At 41.9% G+C, this 10,121-nt stretch overlaps 1 long non-coding RNA gene across 1 annotated transcript in view; it reads right to left on the bottom strand.

Annotated features, from left to right (window-relative positions):
• Positions 1-298: 298 nt before the first annotated feature.
• Positions 299-10,121, bottom strand: part of LOC123786114 (uncharacterized) — a 36,135-nt gene continuing 26,312 nt past the window's right edge. Inside the window, exon 3 of the long non-coding RNA XR_015725076.1 lies at positions 299-708. This is a non-coding gene — a long non-coding RNA (uncharacterized LOC123786114). The remainder of the gene's footprint in view (positions 709-10,121) is intronic.

Here is a 10,121-nt window from a genome sequence, read left to right as displayed (position 1 = left end):
ATAGACAATCTGGTGACCATGCAGCTTTGCTGTGCTTTTGCGTTTTTCCTTAACTGTGAAAGCATGCCAAGTGGGAGATGCTAGCCGGGATCAAACTGTAGCATCGACTTGCCTCAGCAAAGTTGTAAAGTTTCTCCCCTTCCTAACGAGTACAGAGGAACCTGAGAGAGGAAAACGGGAAAGGCAGGGAGAGGAAAGGAAGGAGAGGAGGAGCTGAGGAAGGGTTCTCCAATAGTTAAGTGCTGTCTAAAGTCAGTACAGCTCTCTGCAAGTCATGATGGAAGAAAAACTCTTATGCTTCATTTAATTTCCAGTTTATTTCATTCTAACAGTCCGTTGTTACTTTCAAGAAAGACTACTCCATTCTGTTTATGACAATGCATTTCTGGGTACAAGTTAAACTTAGAAGTCCTGATCGAAGCTTTGGGAACTGAGCTTGCAGGGGGGTCCCAGCATGGATTCCTTTATGAGGTCTGGGAGGGCCACTTTTACAACCATCTATGTCATATTAATGCCTCATCCTTAGAATCCCACGAGAAGAGAAACAGCTGAGAAAGGAATAAAGCTGGTGGTTGTTGACTTAATGGGAAGCCAGGGAATGTGGCTCTCCACCCATCTTCACGAGCTTGAGTGCAGCGCTGTAACAAAGCAGTGGGTAGGAGCAACCAGGAGAGCTCATCTTGCCTTCCAGACTAGATATCACCAAGTCTGCAAACAACAGAAGTGATATTAATCTTTTATATCGACATGGGACTTTACAGTACACAAAGAACATTTTGTATATATATATAGAGAGAGATGTATTTATATATACATGGATAATATATAAATATACATAAATATACGTATATATGTATATGTGTGTATGTATGTACATATATATATGTATGTGTGTGTATATATGTATACACATATTTATCCCCATAAAAACTCTTGGAACTAGGGATCTGTATTCCTTATTGTACAGATAACAAAGATGGGGCTCAAATAGGTAAAGTGATTTGTCTGATGTCAGAGAGATAGTAAGAGGTAAGGCTGGGACAGGAACTCAGATCCGATATCAAGTCCAATGCACTTTGCATTTGCATTATACCAGGGAAACTGAGGCATTGAAAGAGGTTATCCAAGGGAACGTGATTGGTTGGAAGCAGAACTCAAACTAAACAGATTCCTCTGAGATGATAGATTTTAGGGAGGGAGAATGGGATTGATTGGTAAGGTTTGGTGGGCATTCCCCACTCCATGACACACTCACCTTTTGGAAATCAAAAGGAACATAGGCTTAGAATAGGAGAAAGAAGAGAAAATGCAACTGGTCACTCATGTCCTCCCCACAGCTTCTTCATATAGCCATAAGGAAAGTTCTTCCCAGGATTTTTGTCATCTCACAGGTTAAGTTTGAACAGCACAGTCAAAAGGTTCAAGGTGAAATTGAGCTTACCCATGATAGTTTCAGCCTGATCCTTCCTCGCCAGCACCAGAAAGGGGTGGGGGTGGAGGGGACACCTCAGCCACTGAGTCAGGGAGTGTCACAGAAGTCCCTTGGCTTATAAACTCCTGCCGGCAATCATAGCATTTATAATGCACACCCACTGCAGCTACTAGAAATAAATTTAGTATATGTGGGGGGTGGGGGTGGTGCCTGGAAGACTTCCATTTAATTTATGAGGCTTCATGGCTAGCCACACTCATAACTAAGGTGCTATTTCTGGGATCTGACCAATTTAATTTTGTGGTTTCCAGGTTTCTTTCATTTTGGGGAAAAGTAGTTGCAGCCTTATTTGGAGTTTCCAAATTTAAAGCTGAATCCAAGTTTTTACTCTATCCTTCTATAAATGGAATCCTAATCCTTGTGAGGGCCTAGGGAAAATGTGTAAGCACGAGACTCATCTTTTTACACATTTCTATTTCCCCTCTATAAAATGGGAACAATGGTACCCACTGTAACTACCTGGCAGGTTGGGGGAGGGGCGGCATCTGCATATCACTGAATCTCACCCTTCAGGTGAGAAGAGCTTACAAAAGAGAATCTCAGACTCTTACTTTAAGAAGCTGGAAGGCTTCCCTGAGACAGAGTTGCCTAGTGGTAAAAAGCCCTGTGTGGAGAATTTATTTCTCTGATTTTTAGTTTCTTTGCCTATGTAAATGAAGCGATAGTATCTTCCTCCTAGGACTGTTGAGAGGATTAATTAAAATTATTTACGTTAACTATAGAGGACCTTGAACATTCTAAGCGTCCACTAAAGTTTAGCTATTGTCACTGTTATTAATATCACTGTTACATGGCTGCTGTGAGGAAAAGATAACGAGAGTTTACATTCATAAGAAAAAATGCACTGTGAAGCTTTGGTATATAAAAAATAAAAGCAACTGCCCATCTAGAAGATATGTTAGGGGACCATCATAATCTGATTGTAATAAACTTAAATTTTCTATACTTCAGCTCCCCTTGAAGCAAAGAATTTCATGTTTGCTTTAGGCCAGTGAAGAGACTGCTTTGTTGTGGAGGCCAAGATTGCAGAAAAAGCGCCTGGCTCCCTGGAGAGAACTTCCTGGTGATTATCTGCAAGGAAACAATGAGAGGGTCCTGCTCAATAGCTTAAGAAGGGAAACTGTGGCTATTGAAGAGCTAGTGACTTGGTTTGAGAGTCACTGTGAAGATTTAACAGGCTCAGCAGCAGTGGCGTCCCACTTGGGCCCTGGTCCTGTGAAAATGTAACCGGAGCAAGGGAAGAGTGGGCCCAAGGTGACTTGCCCAGAGTCTCTCGGCTAAGAGGGCACAAGGTCAGGAAGTAATAATGGAAGTGCTTTGGTTTCAGAACCTTCTGACCAATACTACTGCTACTTGGACTTTTAAAACATTCTTTATGCTTTTGTCATTTTTTTAGTAGAAAAATATGGGGAAAGTAAAGTTCTAATGCCATCTTCCAGAAGAAAGGGTGGAAATTGGCTATTATCCTGTTGTGAACCTGGGGTGTCCTCATCATGCAGGAATTGCTTCAGAGAATAATTCTACCACTTGCAGGCATCCTTCAAGGGTGCCTCTCTCAGCGGGCTGTGTGACAATCCTATCAGAAGGAGGCTGAAGACTTGGTGTCATTTTGAAGTTTGGTCTCTTCAGTTCCAAGAGTTTCCTGAGGAAAGATGGTTCTACTAAGAGTTTCAAACTATAAACAAAAGATTTAATTCATCCCAAAGTGTGGAGTTATAGACCGCTATGCCCAGCACTGTGGTATCCCAACAGTGACAGCATGGCTGACTAATGAATAAATATTCTATTGTTGTTCACAGTTTCTGTTGTAACATCACTTCCTCAAGAGGGGATTTTTGTGTCTCAAAAAACTATTTAGGAAAAAACACATGATCTTGGTTGCCTATTTACAGTGGGAAGTCATTCTAGAATCATTACCGTCTCCCTGCAAGTTCCACTCTCCCTCCCCAGGGAAGCAAAAGAATAGATTTTTCAACACGAAGTCTCCGTGGAAAACTTTTCAATGATTTCCTGTCTTATTTTCTGATGCATCAGAGCAAAAGAATGTATAAAACTGTATTGATTAGGCTCAAGCATAAAGTATGCAGCAAACTTTATCACCATTTTCAAAACTGACAAAATCAAAGCAGCTTGTAAACGGACTTAATTGAGTTCAGAAAAACCTCGACATTTCCCCCACTAAAGAAACTTGTATTGTTTCCCTCCCGTGTGACGGAGGGCTTATGTTTGACAAGTTTCAAAGAGATCACCTCACCTTGCACTTTTCCCTTCGGAGAACTGCAAAGGGAAGCGGCAGGCACAGCACGGTGGGTGGGGTAATTGTGACATCCCTCCCCATCCCAGGGCCATACCCAGGGACCATGCCCGGGGCCACGGTCTAGGGCTTCCTGAAACCATGGAGCATCAGTCAGTGCAGGCTGGGCAAACGCGCTCCCTATTTGCAGAGCCTGCAGCGCGATGCTGTGCCACGTTCTGATTGGTTCATGTGGCAAGAACAGCATGATCTGCAGAGCATCCCATGTCAGGGCATGGCCTCTCATGCTGCAGGTCTGTGTGCACGCTGCCCACCGGCTGGGAAACTCCGAAGAGTCTCTCTCCGTGCTAGCCTCTTAGCTCGGGCGCTCCTAAGCTAAAGAAAACCCTCGATTACATTAGAGCTCTCTTTTCCTCTCTGCCAGGTGCTAAGCAGTTATAGCTGCTGCTGCTTTTCCTGGCAAGTCTGCACCCACGGACAGAAACTCACCCCCTGAAATTCCATCTCCTCAAGAACAAAGCGATTTCTCTCTATAAATATTAGTGCTGCTTCTAGAAATATAGATTGTTTCACTGAGAAAGGGAGTCTCACATCACATCCCAGAGACCCTTGGGTTCTCCTGGAATTTCAAGAGCATTTTATGAACTAATAGGTTCCAGTTTGTGTCGCAGTATTTCATTCAGCACTTAAATCTGCCCCTTGCCTTCACAGCCATGTACTGCTTTACAGTCTAATTTCACACTCTCCTACTTTCATTGCCCTTCTTCTCCAATCACTCCATTATTTATTTAACCCTGATACAATCCTCAGGAGTCAGGCAAGCATTGTCCTCATTTTTGAGGCAGGAAAATGGAGCGGAGTGTACATGTGGGTAAGTGTATGTGTGTATGAGAAGAGAGGAGGATGCCTGTGTTCATTCACAGAACCAACTCAGAACATGGAACCAAAATACACAGCTTCCTCAAGTGGTCATTTACTATGTCCCTCTGCTGATACATAAATATATATATATGTGAATATATATGTGCGCATGTATATATGTATATATAATATGTGTGCATATGTATGTGTGTGTGTGTGCACATATACACACACACACTGCTCACCTATAAATGGTAAGCTATGAAAAATAGAAACTAAAAAAAAACTTATTCCATCTGGCTGCATACCTTGGAAACTCACCAGAGACGTATATAGTTCTATGAAGATAAACATTTTTCCTAAACCTTCTTTATTCCTTGTTTTCTTCAAGGACGTTAATGGGTGAAGAGAAAATTGATAACAAGTCATTGTAGGATTCTATTGTTCCATCATTAATTCTCCTGTGGTTTAAGCTTAGTGGTGTGTTCTTTTCCTCTGTTTCTTTTTTTTCCTTTGAAATTTCAGAGATAGAACAAGATGGAGCGGGGACGCTATCGCATTTCAAAGAGTCACTTGGCTTAATAATTCAGTCTAACACCTTCTTCATCTCCCCTCTTATCCTCAAATCCAGATAAATCCTATTGTACAAAATAATTAAACTAATTATGCCTCCATCCTATAATTACTTGGACTTAAAGACTTGATTTGTTTTTAATTTCTTGAAACTATCTTAGCTAAAAGTTATATGTGATATATGAATCAGTACATATTTCAGTGTTACTTTTTCTTTGACCTTTGCTCCCCGTGACAGGCAGATATTAGCAGCTAATAGTGTTGAGTGAATTCAGTCATGCACAATGTATCATAGAAGCAGCAAGGCTACATCCAAGGAAGTGAAATGACACTGGATGACAAGAAACTTCTCGAACAATGCAAAGAAAGTAGATGAAGGATACTCTTAAAGTAAACTAGGTACCTTCATTTCAATTCCATGAAAATGGCCACCTTTATTTTCATTACCCTATATCTGTGTCACCTTTATCTGTGCTGCCTCTATTTTCATTAAGAAGAGAAGTACAGGAAGGGATGGCAGTATTAGAAATGAAGGAGGAATTTGAGAATGGCCAGATCCAGGGACAAAGCTGCAGTCTGCAGGGGACAAGTGGTTACCTCTGGTAGAAAAGCAGAGGTGGGGGGCGCCTGGGTAGCGCAGTCGTTAGGCGGCTGCCTTTGGCTCAGGGCGTGATCCCGGCGTTACGGGATCGAGTCCCACATTGGGCTCCTCCGCTATGAGCCTGCTTCTTCCTCTCCCACTCCCCCTGCTCGTGTTCCCTCTCTCGCTGGCTGTCTCTCTCTGTCAAGTAAATAAATAAAATCTTTAAAAAAAAAAAAAAGCAGAGGTGGGATGAGAGAAAACCACAGGAAAGTTACAAAGTGTTAGTAATGTTCTAGTCCTTGGGGAGGATGATGGGATCGTGGATAAAAATATATATAACTGGCTTATTACATAAATTTTTGTATTATCAAATATTAAATTCCAAATTATGTCAGCTCCATCACAACTGACAGAAATGGGAAGTCAGTCTTCTACGTAAAGTTCTACTACTTTTAAAAAGTTATTATTATGTTTTAGCTGGGATTATAAAGTGGAGGATTCTTGAGAACAAAGAAGTTAGGGCAGGGCTAAAACATCCTAGTCTCCCTCTGACACTGTAACAGAAAGTATTTTTCCAAATATGTATGATAGGCATTTCATCTGTTTCACCCAGACGGCCCTTTTATATGGTTTCTTACTCCTTCCTTTCTGTTATTACTTCTACTAGCCTGTTTCAATGCCAAAAATTTTACGCATTAGAAACTAGGGCACTTTTCCCCATCTGCTATATACGAGAGTATTCCATCTGTTGCATCCACGTGTTGAGAACAATATAGCTCTCAACAATTTCATCTGAGTTCATCTAACACAACCTTTCTGATACCTAGCTGAAGACTCTTTAGAAATGGAACTTGAGACAAGTTTTTTGTTTGCAGACAAGGGGGAAATGGAAAGTTAATAAATAAATCCAAAACTGAGGCATTGTCCTGGAAAACAATATTGAATTATGGAATCTGTCAAGTCAATATGAGCTCTGGGATTTGGGAAAAGCAAGATATCCCTAAATCATTGAAACCAGAGATGTGGTTTTTGGTCCTTTCTCATCCTATAAAGTATACTACTAGCCTTCATTTGGTGGGCCCATTGTTGAGGAGTGACAGAAGCAAAATCATGCCTAAGCATGAAAAACACCAACACTGAACAACCACAAATAAGGTGGTCAGCAAACTTACTTCAAGACAACAGTAAAACTCTCTCCTAGGACAGCTGGGGATTCCTGAGCTCAGGAGAAAGTGGATTTAGGCATTTTTAGAGGAGCATGAAGATGGTAGGAACAATCTCTTCTAGAGCAAACTCTTCAAAGTTGCCTCACCATGTTAGAGAACATCATGAAACTATCCAATCTCCCCTTCTGGTTGAGGCAAGACTTGAGGATAAAATCTAGGTTGGGGCATCCAAGGGCCAGGGACAAGGCATATGAATGATCAGGACTAATTCTCAGCTTACAGATGGAGCAAGAGAGAACTAGGTTTCCATCATAAATAGAGATAGCTTTAGTGAGATCATGTGTAACTGTCAAGATCCCAGAAGGAAAAAACTCCAACTCAAATGGCACAAGCAGTTTTAATGAAAGGAATATTCATAGACACGTAGGCACCACTAAAACCAAAGGATGTTGAGGTACTCAGAGACTACCGATAGCTAGAAGACATTACTGACCAAGACTGAGAGGAACAAAAGGAAGAAAGAGTGTTACGGAAGCTCATTGGAACTGGATCCTCCCCAACAGTATACGAGCTGTATTGATGACATGATACAGCTACTTCTAGAAATACAGCTTTACCTAGAAATGAAGGAATACAGCTACTTCCTTCCCCTAATGGGAAGGAAGCTGGGGGGAAGGGTGGACATTTGACCACTGACTAGACCAGCTACTATTAATCATCATTGACTTGGACACAGGGTCTTTACTTGAGCATCATGGACTTTCCTTCTCAAAATTCCTTTTCAAAATTCTCAAAGGAGACTTCTACACATGCTATTCTCTCTGCCTACCTACAACCCAGCCCTCCAACTCTTCTTTCAAACTCAACTAAATACCTCAGGGAACCCTTGACCTCCCTGATGAGATCATCTTTACCCCAACACATGCTGTTATAGAACCATGTACTTTATCTTCACAGCACTTTTCACTTTTCACATCTGCAATTTAATATTTAATTGCATGATTCTTCAATTAATGTTTGTCTTCCCCACCATACAATAAATCCTATGAGAACAGAAATCATGTCGATTTTTGCTCACCGTTGCATCTCTAGTGCTTAATATATGGCAGGAACTCAGGAGATATATATATATTTTTTTAAAGATTTCTTTCTTTATTTATTTATTTAACAGAGACAGCCAGCGAGAGAGGGAACACAAGCAGGGGGAGTGGAAGAGAAAGAAGCAGACTCCCAGCGGAGGAGCCCGATGTGGGGCTCGATCCCAGAACACCGGGATCACGCCCTGAGCCGAAGGCAGACGCTTAAGGACTGCGCCACCCAGGCGCCCCATCAGGAGATATTTTTTGAGCAAATAACATTTTTTAAAAATCAGAAATAAATATCCCTAACTCATGCAGTTGGATAGCTTAGCCAAGGGCTGGCTCCATAAGTGAACAAATAATATCTAAGCTGTGCCTTTTTATATTGTGCAAAAAGAAAATGTGACATTCCAGGTGCACCATGTTAAAGAGAAATTGCATTTGACACCTGTTAAAAATGGTAAGACAGATTTTATACAAGCTACTGCAGTAGGAGAAAGATACTTCAGTACAGAATTCAGCTAAAATCCAAGTTAAGGAAGACTGTTCAAGGATATTTCTATAGGGGGTCAGGATTAATTCAAAGGAGGAAAGATATTGAACTCAAATCTGTTAAAACAAAAGTCAGGAGAACTTTTAAGTACTGGGGTGAGCTAGTGGGGAGGTACTGGAGGATATGGGGGGAGGGATGTTCAAAGTGATTGGCCATCAGTGTTTGCCAATTGCCACTAATCAAAGTTAGGCTCCTACCTTCCCACAAGGACTGGGAGACAGGGCCATTGTGTGTCTTGATTACATTTCAAAAGGCTGGCTCCCAGACCCTGGAGAAAGATATTCCTAGATTGTAGAAGATTTACATCTCAAAGCGGCAGAGAAAGAATTTACAATTGCAAGTTTCTTAAAGTAAATGCTCAAAGAAAACAGTGGCCAGGGGCCTACGGTCAGGAACTTTTGCAGGTCTTAAGCAAAATAACCTATAAGCACGAAGACTCTCAGAACTAGTACACATTCTTATTCAGCGTGAGAAGTACCTGGTACAAGTGAGTGGGAGGAAAAGATTATATGATGATAGCAAAAAGCCCCTTAAAGAAAGAAAATAATCTGTCTCTGTGGTTTCCAATTACATCCTCTTAGCTATTGCACTGAAAATAGAATCATGCTTGGTAATTATGGAAGAGATATCTTGGAAGCAGGAGGTATTTACGCTAAACGCCAAGTCAGCAGGCGAAGGCATAGGGAAATTATTCCACCCCCTTCTGCTGACTTCCACCCCAGAGTCAGACATGCTGACTACATACCTCCCCTCTCCCCAGCATGGGAATCCCAGGGACTGTAGGGGGTCAGAAGCAAGCCCACAGTTCACTTCAGACCAGGAACACAGAGAGAAAACATTGCATCAGGTAATAAAAGAGGAAAAGCTTTAAAGAAACCAAATGCAACTAACAATATAGGTCATTAGCTGCTCAGACCCTTGTGAAATCCTTGCTGCGGTTAAAGTTTCTTCTATAAAGTAACTAGTGGGATAAAGTAGCATATACGAAATGGGCATGGAGAAGCAGAACTGGTGTGGATTGAGTCTAAAGCCCACATTGAGTCTATAGAGCGCATTGTTCTCCTAGCCATCCAGAATGTTCACTCAGCTATGGGGACTCCAAGTGGAGCCATGTCCCTCAGCTGCACCCTCAGCCCTCCCGGGACTGGCCGCCCGGACCCTCAGCACTAGCCCTTCTGCACCTGCAGCTGTTCACCAGATTCCTGCTTTCCACGTGGAGAGAACAAGCCTGTTCATTAGTCTTGGTGCTCTGAGCTTTTGCTTATTTTGACTAATTAGCTCCCTGCCTCTGGTGAGAAAAGGGCATAAGGCCCAGGCTCGCTCCTCTCTTCTGCCCTCTCCCTCTTTCGGAAAATGGACACCTAATTTCTTTTCTTTCCTCCCCTTTTATTGTTCGCAGAGCTGTAGAGATTGACATGGCTGACGATTCAGCAATTTTGATGTCCTGGAAAATTTAATGAAGAGGAGAGGGAGACAATACTATTTATTAAGGTGACTTCAGCTTCGGTAAAATCGCGGGTCTGCAGTGCAAGGTTCATTTGGTCGCTCAAATGATCGCCA

The sequence above is a fragment of the Ursus americanus genome, chromosome 7 (genome assembly GCF_024610735.1).
Source record: "Ursus americanus isolate L20-20 chromosome 7, mUrsAme1.1.p, whole genome shotgun sequence".
Classification (NCBI taxonomy): domain Eukaryota; kingdom Metazoa; phylum Chordata; class Mammalia; order Carnivora; family Ursidae; genus Ursus; species Ursus americanus.
The sequence above is the reverse complement of the archived record's forward strand: the minus strand, read 5'-3'. Positions and strand labels throughout refer to the sequence as shown.